Below are 19,247 nucleotides of genomic sequence, written 5' to 3' on the forward strand. Positions count from 1 at the left end.
AATGTGTTGGTAAGCGCGTAACTCAACAACGCCTGGACCAATTTTACCAATTTTTTTTTAAATGTTCGTTGAAGTTCAAGAATGGTTTTTACGGTAAGAAAAATTCGAATAATAATAATGAATAATTTCCGGGAAAACCCTAAAAACAGCCCTTTTCTTTTTCCCATACCAACGTTTTCTAACTAAACTGTAGAGTCAATTTGAACTTTAATGCTATTGAATAAAGATCATGTTAAATAATATATTAGAGCACATTTTACGTAAGTTATTAATGATTAAATTGATCTTAATCGTAGACAGCATTTTAATTTAATTTACACACAGTAAAAATGGTATTAACTAGCTATTTCACATTACTTATTATATTCTTGCCGGGGCATTAAAAATGGAAAATTTCCGTTTTTAAACTATAGCTCCTATCGACTCCAAATTTGGTACGAATCTCCTATATATGATGTAGAAATGATCAATGAGCGGATTTTAGAATAACTCATCCCCAATAAGGATTGCGGGGGTGGGTGTTAACGATGAAAATTTTAAAGCACTCGTATGTAACTCCGACACTACTGTACCAATTTTTATCAAATTTTTTTAGGCATCTGTAATTTGGTCCAACTTGGGAGGTAGCGTAGCTTTTATTGGACCCGATAGGTGGCGCTGCTATTGGTATGTATCACCGAAACTACTGAACCAATTTTTATCAAATATTGTAAGCATCTATAATTTTGTCTGACTCAGAAGATATGGTAGTTTTTATCTCAATTGGACCCGGTAGGTGGCGCTACTATCAGTATGTAAGCAACCAAATTTGGTAGCTGTTTTCCGGACAGGACAACATCTGCCAGGTCCGATAGTTGTAAATAAAATAAAGGTGTTAAGATAATTTTTTAGTTTTTTTTTTTATCGAAAAAAAAATCATTATAAAAATGTATACCCGAATAATTTTTTTCTCTATACCTCGAATAGAACTTGAAATTAATATTTCATACTAAGGAACTTCGTATTTTTTTCCTCAAATTAACGACGTGGTAAACCGCGGGGCACAACTAGTAACGTATAAATACAAAGGGAAATAAAATTACACGTCAAGCAAAGATGAGGGTAGCTATGATTTGTTAGGATTTAAATTTGTAAATCTGACAATTATTATAATATTGGAATTTGTGTCGATTTAAGGTAATCTTATTGTCTATTCGTTTAATGCTGGAACAGTACAGAGATGGCGACACCATCTCCCGAATGGTTAATATTCATTTACGATTAGTGGTTATTATGCTGTGTGGCTACAGTAGTAAAGAATATAGCCACCCCGTCTCTTCCCGTGGGTGTCGTAAGAGGCGACTAAGGGATAACACAGCTCCACTACCGCCTTGGAACTTAAAAAGCCGACCGATGACGAGATAGCCATCCAACTGCTGACCTTGAAATACACAGGCCGAAGACAGGCAGCAGCGTCTTCGGTGCGACAAAGCCAGCCCTGCGGTCACCAACCCGCCTGCCCAGCATAGTGACTATTTTTTGGCGCGAACTTGTGGAGACCTATGTCTAGCAGTGGACTGCGATAGGCTGAAAGGATGATGCTGATATTAATTATCTGTGATTATTATTTGTTGAAGTATCGAAGAGCATAAAGAGGGAAACAACATCTTCCGAATAGCTAATAATAATTTTCTGATTGGCCAGTCGCCATCTTCGTCATGTATTCGTGGGATTGTTGGCCTATAAATATGATAATTTGTAAATGAAGACGCAGTTATTGTTTAATTATTGTGTGGCTCGATAAGTATCGTAGTACCTGGGTGACCGAGCTTAGCTCGGTGTAGGCTACCTAGTATTTATTATTTGTTTATGTATATTATATTTATTTGTATTACACATATATTAACTTTTATTATTTGATTTATAAAATATTATTTTATATATATTTAATAAACAAGCATATCCGCACGATACCCGTAGTATACGGCGTATTTGACATTACTTATTTCTCTCACAATTTTTAAATTCAAACTATTTTGTCATTTCTAAGAAAACGCTCTATAAAGGGTACAGAGCGCATGATCGAGAATTTTGACAAGGGCTAGCGTGAAAAACGTAATTTGGTTTTGTAATAAATAAAATTGTGGATATCGGATATCTATATTGTTCGAGTGTTAGACTGTAAATAAATATATTGTTTAACTCCTAAACTCGGTATTTTTAGTAAATCGTGTTTTTTGGAAATCATATTTAAATACGAATTACATATTGATAAAATATGAATAATATTTTTCGATTTTACCGACATCATAATAAAAAATATGAACTGGTTATTTAAATAAAAAATCATGAGTGAAATTAGAAAAAAAAGGAACAAATAATCTATCTGGAGACATGGGGATTTGAACCGTGGTCTTCTCGGTCGTTCCCGACCGGCTCATTTCCCACCGAGCTATTACAACTTCATTGACAAATTGCGAAATTTATCTTCATATTCTAAGGATATTATAGCAATTTTTTTTCATTGCCTAAAACAGGGATAAAACGACATTTTCTAAAAATGAATCCTAGCTATATTGATTTATCGCCCCCGAAATTCTCTGCATATAATTTCATGATAATTGATAGAGCCGTTTCCGAGATTCAGATTATATCTATATAGATATATATAGGTATATACAAGAATTGCTACGTTTTAATAGTATTAGATAAGTGATTAGTGTGCTAACGTCAATGTAATTAAAAGTGTGTATTGTGAATGATTAACTAGATAGTAGTTCTTTAGTTCTTCTTATACTTTTAAGTGAGAAAAAGTGAGAAATAACTGTTTCCGTTGAGTGTTCTCAGTCGTGTTCTAAAGATTGAAGATTGAAACGTTTCTAAATTTTCGAAATTTTAGTACGGAAAAACAATCGATCAAAATATATTCTTGTAAAAATTAACGTTTCATCAAACTGATACATTCACAGTCAAATTTTATCATACTATATATTATAAGAAAAAAACCGGAAACTTACAGACAATTATAACCAAAACAAAACATTGTAAAGCTCTGTCAAGTTTGTAAGGTTTTTTCGAAACGTAGTGATGCGTCATGCCGTACGCTTACTCACAAACACTGTGTACATATATATACGTGTAGTACATGCCAGCATTATCTGTAGCAAGGCTACGAACATCAGCGTACAACCTACGTTGCACCATACCTACTATTGCAACACCTACAAACATAATCCGTCTTTGCTCTTTTTTTAAGTTATTGTTATTTTCCTTGTGTGTTTTCAAATGTGGAAAACTTTGTCTTTTATAGCATTTAATTTCAATTCATAATGTAGAAGATAATGTAAAATCAAATGATGGTGCATTGCGCCGCTCGTCTAATGAGTTGCAAAGTAATGGTTTAAAAACATTTTTGTACGGTTCCTGCTCAAATTATCGCGGGTGAAACCGCAAAGTACGGCTAGTGCTACACATACAGTTAACTAATTTAAATACTTTACAAGAAAATATTCGAACTTATTTTCTGCCTCACTCCATAGTTTTTAGCGTCATAGCTAGGTCTTTTAGAATAAAAAAGAAGAATGGTTTAAGAGTAGTACAGAGAGAACATAATGGTCTGGTCAAATAACATGAAATTTTTCCACAAATTTAGATTTTGATTTTCATTATTTATACTACTAGATAAGCCTACGTTTTGTTGTTGATATGTTATAAAGAAAAAAGCCTAGAGCAATATAATATTTTTGCAATAGTTTGGTTTTATCCCGTTGCAATATTTATTTAACTAGCTAAAGTATGTATATGGAATAGAGATATATGGAATGACTTTATACTGGTATAGTGTGAAATTTTAATTGAACAATTCTGAAACTAAGGACATTATAACTTTTGTATAACGCTTCAAAATGAAAGAGAATAGGGGGAAACGAGTTTACCTTTAATCGTGCTTTAAAATGGCACATTAAAGTATTCCAAGAACTTTAACAAGAAATGATACAAAGAGAGAGATATTCACAGTGCAGAAAAAGCTTGACGAACATGCACATAAAGCACATGATGTAGAATTGTATGAAAAATTTGGTAATCCTATTGGTGTAGCTAATTTTTTTAAAGTGTTCCGTGAAAATTATGCAAAGTTCATCATTATATCAAATTGGTTGATTAAAATTAATTCACGTTTCAGAGTAAGAAATTGTTTGCTGTCCTGAGATACGCCTTATTGAATTGGCACATTACTATATTTAGTAGTTATTACTTTTTTTATAGCATTATATTGTTGACCAAATGGGTTGGGTGATTAAAGCTTCTTTTATTACTTATGCATGTACCCTAAACAAAATGAAGGTATGTATTGCGTTTAGTCAATTATTTACATTATAGTTTAACTTTTTAAGCGATACAGGTATAAAGTAAATATAGAGATATACGTTATTATACTTACTAATGTGCTCGTTACAAGAAATTCACGTCAAATTTTCGTACTTATTTTTGAGACACACGTAGATGGTTGTCTAAGAGTTACCGATATTACTAAATTCCCTTATAAAGATTATTTCTTGAACTATGTATCCTATATTTATCATCATATATTTTATACCCAAGACAAAAATTTAATTATACATTTATTTCGATTTACTTACAATTCATAACTTAAAAACTAAATATTTACAAACAGTTCCGGTATAAATCATGTCGGCGTGGAATTGTGCTAAGAATGCTGACAGCATTTTGCCTTTAAATCACTATGCCGATTCTCTGGACAAAAAATGCACCAGCCCTCTTGTCACCACTGGAAGCAATAAGATGAGGAGTTTTAACTTCTTTTCAAAATTTTTACCACTGCTACTCCAAGGTCCAAGTATTTCAACTGTAAACGGCACAGAGACGAGAGCAGGAATATCGATGGTAGCAAGAGTTCATTTTCAAAAGCAAGGTTTCATTTAGGGAATCGAAAGTCTCTAAATTTGTTTTGCAGGAAAGGCTGTGTAGTCCGAGAGAATCAACCTCCTTTCCGCAAGGACATCTGTGTTCAAAACAGAGTAGAGCTCCCAACCGGAGACCGATAGCAATTCTAAAACTTTCATTGTCTAAAAGTGTCCTAAGGTTTTTTTTAACGGCATTGCGTGTAACCATCGACCTGACTTTATTTTATATAGATAGAGGCCTGGAACGGTTTCGGTCACTTGTAAGATTTTGCGCCAAATTTATATGAGTATTATGAACTAATAGCATATCCCGATGTTTTTGTTTAGTAACTTCCTTGAGGATATTGTCATTACCTTGCCTTCTAGTTTTCTACTGCATCCGTTGATTCTATTTATGGACTGAATTTGATTTTAAGGTATCAGAACATAGATCCTTGATACTGTGCACATAAGCAAGAAACGTTAGCAAACTAGAAATTTTTCTCACACCAGACAAATATTAATTATTATTATGTTTAAAAAAAAGTTTAAGAGAAATAAATGTTTAAATTTTTTGTTTTTATCACTATAGACGTTTTTTTATTTTTATGATTATTTGAAAAGTTTTATAAGCCTTTTAGTTCTTTTTCGATCCAGATAATTTAGAAAAAATTTCTTTCGTATATTCGCTTAAATTGCAGAAGAAAACAATGAATGTGATGGGTTTTTTGGTTCATATTATACAAGGCGTAGTTACGACTACGAAAGACCATAACTATATTCATAACACGAAAACATTGGCAAAACTGATGAATCGATGAGCGTGTTAATGTGTTGACAAAACGTGACCTTACAACACGTTACTTCCTTGAAACATTATGCACGGCCAGCGAATTCACAATATTGTTATCATTTAACTTAATTTATCATACAGCTTGTGTACTGACTAAATCAGAAGATATTCAAAACAATTTATGAATTAAAATTATGTGACATATATTTTTGATTGACTGACTGTTTCTGTTCTGTGTTTTGCACGAATCTATAACAGTGTCTGTGAAGCGCTTACACGCATATTATACCAAGTGAGTGTTTTGATGTTAAAAATGCAGTGAAATTTCTTTAAATATAGTATCATTTTAAATATTTTTCTTTGGTGTGTTTTTAAATTAACGTACCTTTTAATGAGCTTCGAAAATGCTATAAGTCGAGCAGTCGCTATTTTTTTTTTTTTTTTTTTTGAGAATAGAAATATTATTTATGGGCTTATCTACGAAATTTTGGAAAAATTTTGGTTCACATTATTGTTTGTATTATTTATTGTTCATTTTTTTGTAGTATTTATTGTTCATTTTTAGTAGACACTCAGGTCGGTAAATAAATTATTTATCAATAATAATAATTTTATTAAAGTTATTTCATTAAATGAGTTTAAGTAGGAATTGCGAGTTAGTATCAAATACGTTTTTAATAAATAAACGTTTTTAATAAATTCTACGAGTAGGCAAATCAATCTAGCCTGCAGGTTTATGTGGATTGCAGATTATATTAAGTCAACCACGTCAGAGAATCATTATCAAATGTATTTTTACACACGATCTGTGATTAATTAAAAATATTTGTAGCGAAAGCGAAGCGAAGCTGAATACAGTGAAAAATTGCTTAGGTACAGTTATTACTCGACCTAAATTAAAATATAATTATGGTGTTTAATTAAAACTATGGTCACTCTTATATACAAACCTATTGAATTCGTGATTGTGTGTTTCATTTTTTGTGTACAAGGATAAGAAGTGTGACTTGCCCAACGATGAAGAGGATCGATACACACATAAAATCGCCAATGCTTTGATGCGGATCATGCTGTGTGTCCTTAGTGCTTTAGGTGTGGGATCGGACTATTTTTGTGTGGTTTATCTAATTTCCTATCTGTCAACTTCATAATTTCGATCATCTTAGTCTTACTCTATTCGGTAACAAAAATGATTTACATACGTTTACTACATCGAAGTCATGTTTTTCACTTCACTCGTCGAGGTTATAAACTCCTCTAATAGGTCCCAAAGACGTACATGTCGTGACCACTCACCTGGCACTCGTCACACGTGTGTACGGAGTAGGACTGGTCGCAGTCGTAGCGTTCGAGGATGTTGACGAAATCGCAATGCACGCGCGCGACCATCGCGTCAAGAGCGAGGAGGTCCTCAAGCGTGCGCTCGCAGCGCTCCCCGCCGGCCAGCACGTCGGCGCGCGCGCCTCTGTCCAGCGCGGAGGCGGGCGAACGCTCGCAACAGGCACTCAGCCGCAGCGCGGCCAGGCGACGCGCTCGTGCCCCGGCCCCCAGCGCGCACAGCGGCCGCACGGCGCTCCCCGCCAGCGTCTCGCCGCCGCCGCCGCACGCCGCGTGCCCGGCGCTGCACTCGGCGTCCGCGCCCTCCTCCTCCAGGTCGCACGCGCTCAGCCAGGGGTTGAGGCGCGCGAGCGGACTCACGGCCAGGCCCGCGGCCGCCATCAGCAGCAGCAGCAGCAGCGGCGGCGCTCGCATGGCGGGGGCGGCGCCGCTAGCGGGGGCCGGCCCGCCGGGCGCGGCGCTGCCTCATACCGCATCGCGCATGGCGACCTACTCGCGCGGCCCGGGCCGCGGGGCCGCCGCGCGGGGTGGGCGCGCCGACATGTCGCTCGCTCGCCGCTCGACTGACTCCCCCCGGGCGCGCATCGATCGCCCCGCACCCCGCGCCCGCTGCGCGCGCCCCTACGGCCTCCGTATTCGTTATGTAACCTGCGCGCGCAACCCCAACCCCGACCGCCTTCTGCCACCAATTAAGATGGCACTGCCCTCTCGTGTCACATTACTCTGACTTCGGCGTTGTCGTCGCTCGCCCTTCCGTAATATGTACCACGAGAAATAACGACATCTGTCAAAATGAACACGCTTTCTACGTATAGATGTAGATGGCGTTTGAGTAGACTTTATTTAATATACTTATACGATTTTTATTTTAAATCTGTACCTGTACGTATACACAATAAAAATAGAGGTCTCCTAATAAACAAAGTCCTAATCCTTTAACTGAGGTAGGGCACAGCAGGAATTTCCTGCTCAAAATATGGAGCAGCCCGACTGGGGTAGTACCTCGATCTTACACACATCACAGCTAAATAATACTGTTTTTAAGCAGTATTGTGTTCCTGTTGGTGAGTAAGGTGACCAGAGCTCCTGGGGGATTGGGGATTGGGTCGGCAACGCGCTTGCGATGCTTCTGGTGTTGCAGGCGTCTATAAGCTACGGTAATCGCTTACCATCAGGTGAGCCGTATGCTTGTTTGCCGACCTAGTGACATAAAAAAAAAATCCTAGTCATCAACTCATCAGTATCTGTCACGGTCAATTAAAATAAGTAGCAAGCGTCTCGAGAGTTTTCCAATACGCGGGTATCCTGGTGATGTTTTTCTTCCCGATGAGCACACATAAATTTTGACATTGTTGGTATTCCGTAGTTATTTAAAACTGCCGCTAACAAAAATGATTCACGTGCTTTTCACTGCGTCACCTTGCCTCCCAGTTTTTAAACTTACGACAATACTAAAATTATTTCGATAAAAATAATGATTTATGCCGACGATTAACTCATAAATAAAAGAACTGCTGCGTGAATTCTAAACGACTATTACTTCTTCTAAATAAGCTCCATGCCCATTATCACTACGGCTTTGTAACGTTTTGATTCGCTTTTGTTACTTCGGTTTTGCTTTGGACCCTCATTTCTAATTTAATGCGGTATAGTATCTTTATACGGCAAACATAGCTCTCTGCTAAGCTAGCTTAGAGCTTACTTACTATTTGTTTATTTATTTTATGATTTTTTTATTACATATAGAGTTTTATAGCTGCAGAAATCAGATAAGTACCTACTTATTATTGAAAGCGCAACTTGAAAATACAAATAATATTTTTAAATCATTTTTTACGCAAGACTGGTTATGACTATAGATTTTTAAGTACTACCCAATGTAGTAGAAGAGTTAGCAAAAAAATGATCCTAGTTGGAGTGCGTTGACATGTAAGTGTCGTAGTTGTCGAGCTAATTCGTTTTTGACTGTTATATTTATTGAAATTAGACCTAGTTAATCGAATCTTATATGACCTAGGTATATTAATTGGTCAACTGCTAAACTTGCACGACTTTATAGTGTAGTGGACATGACGTAGTAGCACTTGCGTAGCATAAATGAATATCGTAGACAATTTCTGCATGTAAATACAACTCTGATATGATTCATAACAACGTCAAAAATAATTTTCAAGATGCGACTCTCAGTAATATATATATTACTAGCTGTGCCCGCGGCTTCGCCTACGTTGAAATCAATGTGTCACAAAGTTTTGCCGGCAAACTTCCAATGAAACTGTCATCAAAATCGGCTTAGCCGTTCCGTAAACCTTCCTCTTGAAGCCCTCTCTCCATTGGTGAAACCGTATGAAAATCTGTTCAAGAGATTTTGAGGGAATCGATCACATACACTTTTGGGGACTTTGTTATATAATACACTAACTGTTGCCCGCGACTACGTCCGCGTGGTTATGAAGATATGCATTAGTATTCAGATGTTTAACGCAATATTTTTTTATTTCAGTCACTTGAAATGCTTATCACCTGAGTAACTTTTTAAAAGGCACAATTTAGTATAATTTAATAGTTGTTTTTATAAAACCTCTCTATACAACACATTTTTAGTTTTATTTTCAGGCTGCAGTATAAATAACCAATCAGGCGAACTTATAACTGCTGTATATGTTTCATACAAACTATCAACTCCAATTAAACCCCCTTAGCGGTGGAATATCGCAAAATCAGTTCTTAGCAGACATCTACTAACTATAATCTACCTCCCTGCCAAATTTCATCTTTGTCCATACTGGACCATCGAGCGGTTTTTGAGTTCTCGTGTGGAGTGAGTCAGGGACCTTTCTGTTTTATATATGTATATAGATTACGATGCATTATTTGGACACCTCCTCACCATCTATAGAGCATACATTTTAAATTTCAAGTCTCTTACTTCAAAAACATAGGACTTTCATACAAACCTCGAAACCCCGTTTTACCCCCTTAGGGGTCGAGTTTTATAAAATCCGTTCTTAGCCAATCTCTACGCCCTATAAGGAACCTTCCTGCCAAATTTCAAGTTTGTAACTGTTATAGTTTCGGAGATTTCGTGATGAGTGAGTCAACCTACCGTCCCCCGTTGTAACCCTAAAAGGGATTTCTTTTCTAAAGATACATTATTTGGACACCTTCTCACTATCAATAGAGCATATATTTTAATTTCAAGTCTCTTACTTCAAAAACATAGGACTTTCATACAAACTTCCAACCCCCATTTTACCCCCTTAGGGGTCGAGTTACGTAAAATCTGTTCTTAGCAGATGTCAATGTCCTATAAGGAGCCTACCTGCCATATTTAAAGTTTGTAGGTATTATAGTTTCGGAGATTTCGTGATGGGTAACTTTTTGCTTTTATCTATATAATAATATATATAAAAGCGAAAGGTCACTCACTCATCACGAAATCTCCGAAACTATAACACCTACAAACTTGAAATTTGGCAAGTAGGCTCCTTATAAGACGTAGGCATCCGCTAAGAACGGATTTCACGAAACTCGACCCCTAAGGGGGTAAAACGGGGGTAGGAAGTTTGTATGAAAGTCCTATGTTTTAGAAGTAAGAAACTTGAAATTTAAAATGTAAGCTCTAGAGATGATGAAAAGGTGTCCGAATAATGTATCTTTAGAAATCAACTCCTTTTTGGGGTTTAAAACGGGGGATCGTAGGTTGACTCACTGATCACGAAATCTCCGAAACTATAACACCTACAAACTAGAAATTTAGTAGGTAGACTTCTTATAGGGCGATCAACTACCACTAAGAATGGATTTTACGAAACTCGACCCCTAAGGGGGTAAAACGGGGGTTGGAAGTTTGTATGAAAGTCCTATGTTTTAGAAGTAAGAGACTTGAAATTTAAAATGTATGCTCTATAGATGATGAAAAGGTGTTCAAATAATGTATCTTTAGAAATCAACTCCTTTTTGGGGTTAAAACGGGGGGATGGTAGGTTGACTCACTCATAACGAAATCTCCGAAACTATAACACCTAAAAAACTTGAAAATTGGCAAATAGGCTTCTTATAAGACGTAGGCATCCGCCAAGAACGGATTTTACGAAACTCGACCCCTAAGGGGGTAAAACGGGGTTGGAAGTTTGCATGAAAGTCCTATGTTTTTGAAGTAAGCGACTTGAATTTTAAAATGTATGATCTATAGATGGTGAGGAGATGTCCAAATAATGTATCTTTAGAAATCACCTCCCTTTTGGGTTTTAAAACGGGGGATGGTAGGTTGACGCACTGATCACGAAATCTCCGAAACTATAACACCTACAAATTTGACATTTGGCAGGTAAGTTCCTTAAAGGGCGTAGACACTCGCTGAGAACGGATTTCACGAAACTCGACCCCTAAGAGGATAAAACGGGGGTTGGAAGTTTGTATGAAAGTCCTATGTTTTTGAAGTAAGAGACTTGAAATTTAAAATATATGCTCTATAGATGGTGAGGAGTTGTCCAAATAATGTATCGTAATCTATATATATATATATATATATATATATATATATATATATATATATATATATATATATATATATATAGATTACGATACATTAATAATCTATATATATAAATCTATATATATATCTATAATATATATAAAAGCGAAAGGTCTCTGACTCACTCATCACGAGAACCCAAAAACTGCTGGAGGGTCCATCCATCTAGGATGGATAAAGATGAAATTTGGCAGGGAGGTAGATTATAGTTAGTAGATTATAGTAGAAGAGTAGAGAGATTTTGCGATATTCCACCGCTAAGGGGGTTTAATTGGGGTTGATAGTTTGTATGAAACATATACAGCAATTATAAGTTCGTCGATAGGTTATTTATACCGCAGCCTGAAAATAAAACTAAGAATGTGGTGTATAGAGAGGTTTTATAAAAACAACTATTAAATTATACTAAATTGTGCCTTTTAAAAAGTTACTCAGTGTAATAAGCATTTCAAGTGACTGAAATAAAAAAAAATGCCTACATCTTAATATCCACATCTTCATAACCACGCGGATGTAGTCGGGAGCAACAGTTAGTGTATTATAAAACAAAGTCCCCAAAAGTGTATGTGATCGATTCCCTCAAAATCTACTGAACGGATTTTCATGCGATTCAAGAGGAAGGTGTCCGGAACGGCTAAGCCGATTTTAATGAGAGTTTCACTGGAAGTTTGCCAGGAAAGTTTGTGACACACTGATTTCAACGCGAGCGAAGCCGCGGGCACAGCTAGTATATATATATATGTAACAACTTTTAAACTTTCACGTTGCATTATTATATTTTAATGTTTACACGGGGATTAACGCGAACAAAATTTTTTTAAGGTAAAATATATTACTAATTATATAATATAATATATTAATATATTAATAATTATTCTCGTTAATCCCCGTGTAAACATTAAAATATATATATATATATGTATATATATTTTTTAATCTGTTAAAAACCGGGAAAGAAAATTGTACTGAATTTCATTCATCCTCTAGGGGGAGAATGTGATTTAAATTTGGAATATTTACCGAAATTTATACTGAACTACATCTGTGTTTACACCATTGAGTTTGTATATAAAGCATTATACATCTTTTTGAAAAAGGAATACGCTTTTATTATGCAGTTATGATTATTAAATAAAATTACTAAAACCCACGAGGCCGTATGAGCTCCGACAAAAAATATTAGTCTAGGAATTTGCCGCGTTTTTGTTTTCTTCAAATACATAAAGTTTATTTTAATTTATTTTTATAAATCGGTCATTCTCCAATTCGGCGTTCTTTGCCTAATTACCGTGACGTTTTTTATTTTTCACTGATTTGACTTAAACACATTAAAATATGAAACAAATCAAAAATACGAATTCAATAATTATTTGGCATGTAACAGTTAATTGTGGTTTTCTAGATAATGAGACTTAAAAAATTTATGAGTACGGTAATTAGAAAATTTTTATATTTAATGTAACGGTAATTAGAAAATATGCTGTGTGGTTACGGCAGTAAGAATATAGCCACTCCCTCTCTTCCCGTGAGTGTCGTAAGAGGCGACTAAGGGATTACACAGTTCCACTACCACCCTGGAACTTGAAAGTGCCGACCGATGGTGGGATAATCATCCAACTACTGGTTTTGAAATACACAGGCCGAAGACGGGCAGCAGCGTCTTAGGTGCAACAAAGCCAGCCCTCGGTCTCCAACCCGCCTGCCCAGCGTGGTGACTATGGCAAGACAAGACAAGACACATGAGTTCACGCCACGTTTTTCTTGAAATATATTCTCTCTTGCCAGGACAAATGCGACTGATCTCATCTTGCTCTACAAAAATTTGGACGTCTTGTTTGGTTGTCTCTACAGTAGTCCCTATATTATTATTATGTAAATACTTTGGTTCTATTTCTTTATCATGACTTTGTTTTGGTTTTGGATGTAGCGTGTTTTATATTTCAGTCTTATGCTTGCTTCCTGTACTTTTCTTTTGCTCTTCTTAGCTCTATTGTTTTGTCTCAAATATGACATTTCTTTATTTGTTTTCTATACATTGCCTTCTAAATAACAATAAGAGTGAGATTTTTTTACGTATCGGTTTCTCGACAGTTATCTTTGAAGATGGTGAAGTTGGTGTTGAACACAAGGAAGACGCTCGTTCCGTAATATTCACACTTGTATCTTTATTTTCGGTCAAATGCTCATTATTGATTAATAATAAAATAACATACTTTCAGTAGAAGATGATGACAGAGCACTAGATGGACGCGGCGTTGATGTGGTTAAAGAAGGTTTAAAATTTGGTGTCTTTTTCAAGGGAACTAATTCTTTTTCAAAAGAAGTCAACTGCAGAAAAATTTCGTCTTGCTGATTATCTTATTTTTTTGATTTGGGATTTTCGGGACAATTTTGTACTCTTTTAGTGTACTTTTTAGCGCAGCGAATATGATAAATCATTGAGATGTGGTGTGACAGAGTTTCAAGAGGATCTGTTATATTGTTATCAAGCACCTCTATATCTAAGGTCCCTTCTTCCTCGATTGTTTTCAATTTTCCCTTTTCCTTTTGTCTTTTATAGTAAGTTCTGAAATTTTCTCTACTTCTTTTTTGAGTTTTCTTCCGGCTTTTGGTGACATTTCGCAGATAGGCAGTATTTTTTATTTTTTTTTTATTGTACCCTTCTTTCTCCTTTATTTTTTTTTTTGATTGCTAATACAAAAAGGGGCATTTTTAATTCGTTCTCGGCGTTGTCGCGCGGCAAGCCTTCTATTTTCTTTAACTTCCTCTTTGGTCTTTTTGGGTTTTCCTATCCTATAAATTAAATAATTTGATGAATGGTCAGCATATAATATAGACATATTTACGGACAATGATAATAATAATCTACGAAAACCGCGGTAAACAAGTATTACTTTTTCATACAACGGTAATTATAAACATATGGTAATTGGTATACGGTAATTAGAAAACGATAAATTTTCACAAAAATGTTTAAAACCGACGCAGTATACAGATTCTAGCTTATTACAACGTACGGAGGCCAAAGTACTGTCTCCATTTACATGATCAACTTGGGTCTATCTTAAAAATCTAGTATTAAAATAAGAACAACGGTAATTAGAAAAGTTTTTAACCAAGGCTACGGTAATTATATACTCACGTACTTCATTGGTGGTACACTAACATGAGAGTCATACAACTGCTGATGGACCTCGGCACACACTGAGGAGACGCGATGCGTACGGTAGTGATGTGCCAGATACTTTTATTTAGGGATGTGCACTCGAGAACAGCAGATGTTACGGTAATTAGAAGTTTCCATTGGACATACGATTACTTCATAATAATTATTAGTAGACTGGTTCTATTGAGTTGATATTTTGTTATGCGATACACGCTGCTTAATATCGTTTAAAACGTTGAATGGATCAAAGTAAATCTATACGCTATAAAAATTACAAGCAAGTTTTAAGATTAAATTGGTGTGCGGACACGTCACGGTAATTAGAGAACAGAGGTTTTTTGAACATAAGTTAAATTAATTTAGTCTTAATTACTTAAAACAGAAGCCAATATTTTTTTTACAGCTAGGTACGGATGCTATCTAAAATATATAAAAAAGTGCATGGTTGAATATGATGATATTACGGTTTAAACAAGCCCGGACACGAAAAATTTGCTAATCGGAGAATGGCCGAAATAAGTTAATGTTGTTACGAACGATATTAAATCAAAGTGACAGTGACAGTGAATTGTCGGATTCGATCAGTGCAAATGCTGCCGCAATTATAAATAACTAGCTGTGCCCGCGGCTTCGCTCGCGTTGAAATCAGTGTGTCACAAACTTTTCCTGGCAAACTTCCAGTGAAACTCTCATTAAAATCGGCTTAGCCGTTCCGGACACCTTCCTCTTGAATCGCATGAAAATCCGTTCAGTAGATTTTGAGGGAATCGATCACATACACTTTTGGGGACTTTGTTTTATAATACACTAACTGTTGCTCCCGACTACATCCGCGTGGTTATGAAGATGTGGATATTAAGATGTAGGCATTTTTTTTTATTTCAGTCACTTGAAATGCTTATTACACTGAGTAACTTTTTAAAAGGCACAATTTAGTATAATTTAATAGTTGTTTTTATAAAACCTCTCTATACACCACATTCTTAGTTTTATTTTCAGGCTGCGGTATAAATAACCTATCGACGAACTTATAATTGCTGTATATGTTTCATACAAACTATCAACCCCAATTAAACCCCCTTAGCGGTGGAATATCGCAAAATCTCTCTACTCTTCTACTATAATCTACTAACTATAATCTACCTCCCTGCCAAATTTCATCTTTATCCATCCTAGATGGATGGACCCTCCAGCAGTTTTTGGGTTCTCGTGATGAGTGAGTCAGAGACCTTTCGCTTTTATATATATTATAGATATATATATAGATTTATATATATAGATTATTAATGTATCGTAATCTATATATATATATATATATATATATATATATATATATAGATTACGATACATTATTTGGACAACTCCTCACCATCTATAGAGCATATATTTTAAATTTCAAGTCTCTTACTTCAAAAACATAGGACTTTCATACAAACTTCCAACCCCGTTTTATCCTCTTAGGGGTCGAGTTTCGTGAAATCCGTTCTCAGCGAGTGTCTACGCCCTTTAAGGAACTTACCTGCCAAATGTCAAATTTGTAGGTGTTATAGTTTCGGAGATTTCGTGATCAGTGCGTCAACCTACCATCCCCCGTTTTAAACCCAAAAGGGAGGTGATTTCTAAAGATACATTATTTGGACATCTCCTCACCATCTATAGATCATACATTTTAAAATTCAAGTCGCTTACTTCAAAAACATAGGACTTTCATGCAAACTTCCAACCCCCGTTTTACCCCCTTAGGGGTCGAGTTTCGTAAAATCCGTTCTTGGCGGATGCCTACGTCTTATAAGAAGCCTATTTGCCAATTTTCAAGTTTTTTAGGTGTTATAGTTTCGGAGATTTCGTTATGAGTGAGTCAACCTACCATCCCCCGTTTTAACCCCAAAAAGGAGTTGATTTCTAAAGATACATTATTTGAACACCTTTTCATCATCTATAGAGCATACATTTTAAATTTCAAGTCTCTTACTTCTAAAACATAGGACTTTCATACAAACTTCCAACCCCCGTTTTACCCCCTTAGGGGTCGAGTTTCGTAAAATCCATTCTTAGTGGTAGTTGATGCCCTATAAGAAGTCTACCTACTAAATTTCTAGTTTGTAGGTGTTATAGTTTCGGAGATTTCGTGATCAGTGAGTCAACCTACGATCCCCCGTTTTAACCCCAAAAAGGAGTTGATTTCTAAAGATACATTATTCGGACACCTTTTCATCATCTCTAGAGCTTACATTTTAAATTTCAAGTTTCTTACTTCTAAAACATAGGACTTTCATACAAACTTCCTACCCCCGTTTTACCCCCTCAGGGGTCGAGTTTCGTGAAATCCGTTCTTAGCGGATGCCTACGTCTTATAAGGAGCCTACTTGCCAAATTTCAAGTTTGTAGGTGTTATAGTTTCGGAGATTTCGTGATGAGTGAGTGACCTTTCGCTTTTATATATATTATTATTATAGATTATAGATTTGCTTCCAACAAAAATTGGACCAATGTTTCGAATGTTAACTTTTAATTTTAAATGTCATTATTTTTAATAAATGCTTATCTCACATTATTATTGTGTTAATTTTTTCGCAAATGGTACGAAAAGTAGAGTATTTTCCTCGGTGATAAAGCTGTCTTAGTCTTGGGTGAACTTAAATCCCTCGCTACACTCAGGACTCGTCTTAAATCCCTCATTTCGCTCGTGATTTAAGTTTTTAACACGCTCGCTCGGGAGTAAAGCTCGAGTCCTTCGTTACGCTCGCGATTTAAATCGTCACCCGCGACAGAAGACACTGCTTTATCCCTTTGGTTAATAATCTACTAATGTATGTCGCGGATAGCTTCGTTGTTGATCGCATGATAAGGAAACCAGAATTTGATGATGGCATCCCAGAGAAGTCAAGAGGAACATTCGAAAATCGTAGTGACGACTAGTGTATGTGTTAATTTTTTTTTGTGTCTACTTACGTTGTATTACTTGTCGATGTAATTGAAGTCAATTTCTTTCGTTTGCTAGCAAACACAATTATTATGTGCCTCTCTTATAGACACTGCATTAAGTCCATAAATGCCAAAAAAAATTTTAGCATCTTGGGACACATTTTTGTCTTTTTTAAAGTAAAAATTTAAATGTATCGAATTTCTCGTATAAGATTCATCCATTTTGGCGGATAGAAAAACAAATGAAAAATGGCGGGAAACTGTTTTTGAAGTAAAACTTCTTTACGTACGCTTGACTTGGGTAAGCTAGTGATTGCGTGACGACAATGTTATGAAAAGTGTGATCGGACGAGGCAAACGGAACAAGAGAGAGAGGTGCAAGGTTGATATGTAATAGTTTCGGATACGGTAACCGAGCTCCGTAATATTATGATCAGGCGTTAGAAACAATGTAATAGCAAATTACCTTAAACCAGATATTATAATATTTTCTAATAACACAATGCTTTAAAATGAGCTATATATAACATTTATAAGCTACAATAATTAAACTTGAGATTCCATTTTTATTTATATCATGTTGAAAAATAAAGTTATCAACACGTTATATTTACGACTTCTCACAAGTTTATTTTTAAATCGTTCTAATATTCCTGTGCTGCGTATAGTGTTTAATTATCTAAACATTTGTTTTATAAATTTCTGAAAATTTCTCTTAAGTATATGCTAACCATTTTATTGTTTATGATGAGCCTTATATTTCTAAAAAGACTTAGATATTTCATAACGAAAGCATTTAATGGTGTTTTTTATTGTTCATATCGATTTATTGGAAATTTTCATGTCTTTCATGAGAGTTGTAGGAAAACGTTAAAGACTCCAATGCGAGCTGGCGGATATGTTCCCTACTATGAGTTACGATCGCTATCAGGTTTATATGATAACAACCGGGACTGACGGCTTAACGTGCTCTCCGGGGCACGGTGGGGAGACCCACAAGGAATACACAAACACCCAGACCACGGCAAACATCTGTATGGCCAATACAAATGTTTGTCATGTGCGGGGATCCAACCCGCAACCGCTAGCGCAACAGCCACAAACCAGTGATGTGACCGGCGCGCCAACGCGTCGACAATGTAATGATTAACAACACATTATTTCTTAACATTTTCATATCTTTTCTAGTGGTATCTAGTCTCTACAAATCTAAACACGGTTGTAACTGAATACTGAATGTGAAATTATTGGTAGTATAAATTGTGAAGCATTTGGTTTATAATTACTTAAAAGTGCTGTTATTATAGTATATTACTATATAAGAAACCTGTACTACTCGTATCTATGTAATTCTTAATTATTTTAATTTGAAGATACCTACACTTAAATAGTAGACAAGTAACGTGTGCGGTCTTCGTTTAAACCATTCATTTATATTCTACTCAGTTATAAAACTAATTTTGTATCATTAAATAGTATAAAACTAAGTCGCTAGCCCGCTGTCTGTTCTTAGATTTTTAAAACTACGCAACGGATTTTGATGCGGTTTTCTTTAAATAACAGAGTGATTCCAGAGGAAGGTTTATATCCATACTAGCTGGTACT

The 19,247-nt window shown here is 35.7% G+C and overlaps 1 long non-coding RNA gene across 1 annotated transcript; it reads right to left on the minus strand.

The window, feature by feature from the left end:
- Positions 1 to 722: 722 nt before the first annotated feature.
- Positions 723 to 17,392, minus strand: LOC123660529. The gene is made up of 3 exons (XR_006744219.1): positions 17,302 to 17,392; positions 3,840 to 3,843; positions 723 to 733 (listed from the first exon to the last, which is right to left on the minus strand). It is a non-coding gene; the product is annotated as an uncharacterized LOC123660529 (long non-coding RNA).
- Positions 17,393 to 19,247: the final 1,855 nt, after the last annotated feature.

Source organism: Melitaea cinxia, chromosome 2, assembly GCF_905220565.1.
Source record: "Melitaea cinxia chromosome 2, ilMelCinx1.1, whole genome shotgun sequence".
NCBI lineage: Eukaryota > Metazoa > Arthropoda > Insecta > Lepidoptera > Nymphalidae > Melitaea > Melitaea cinxia.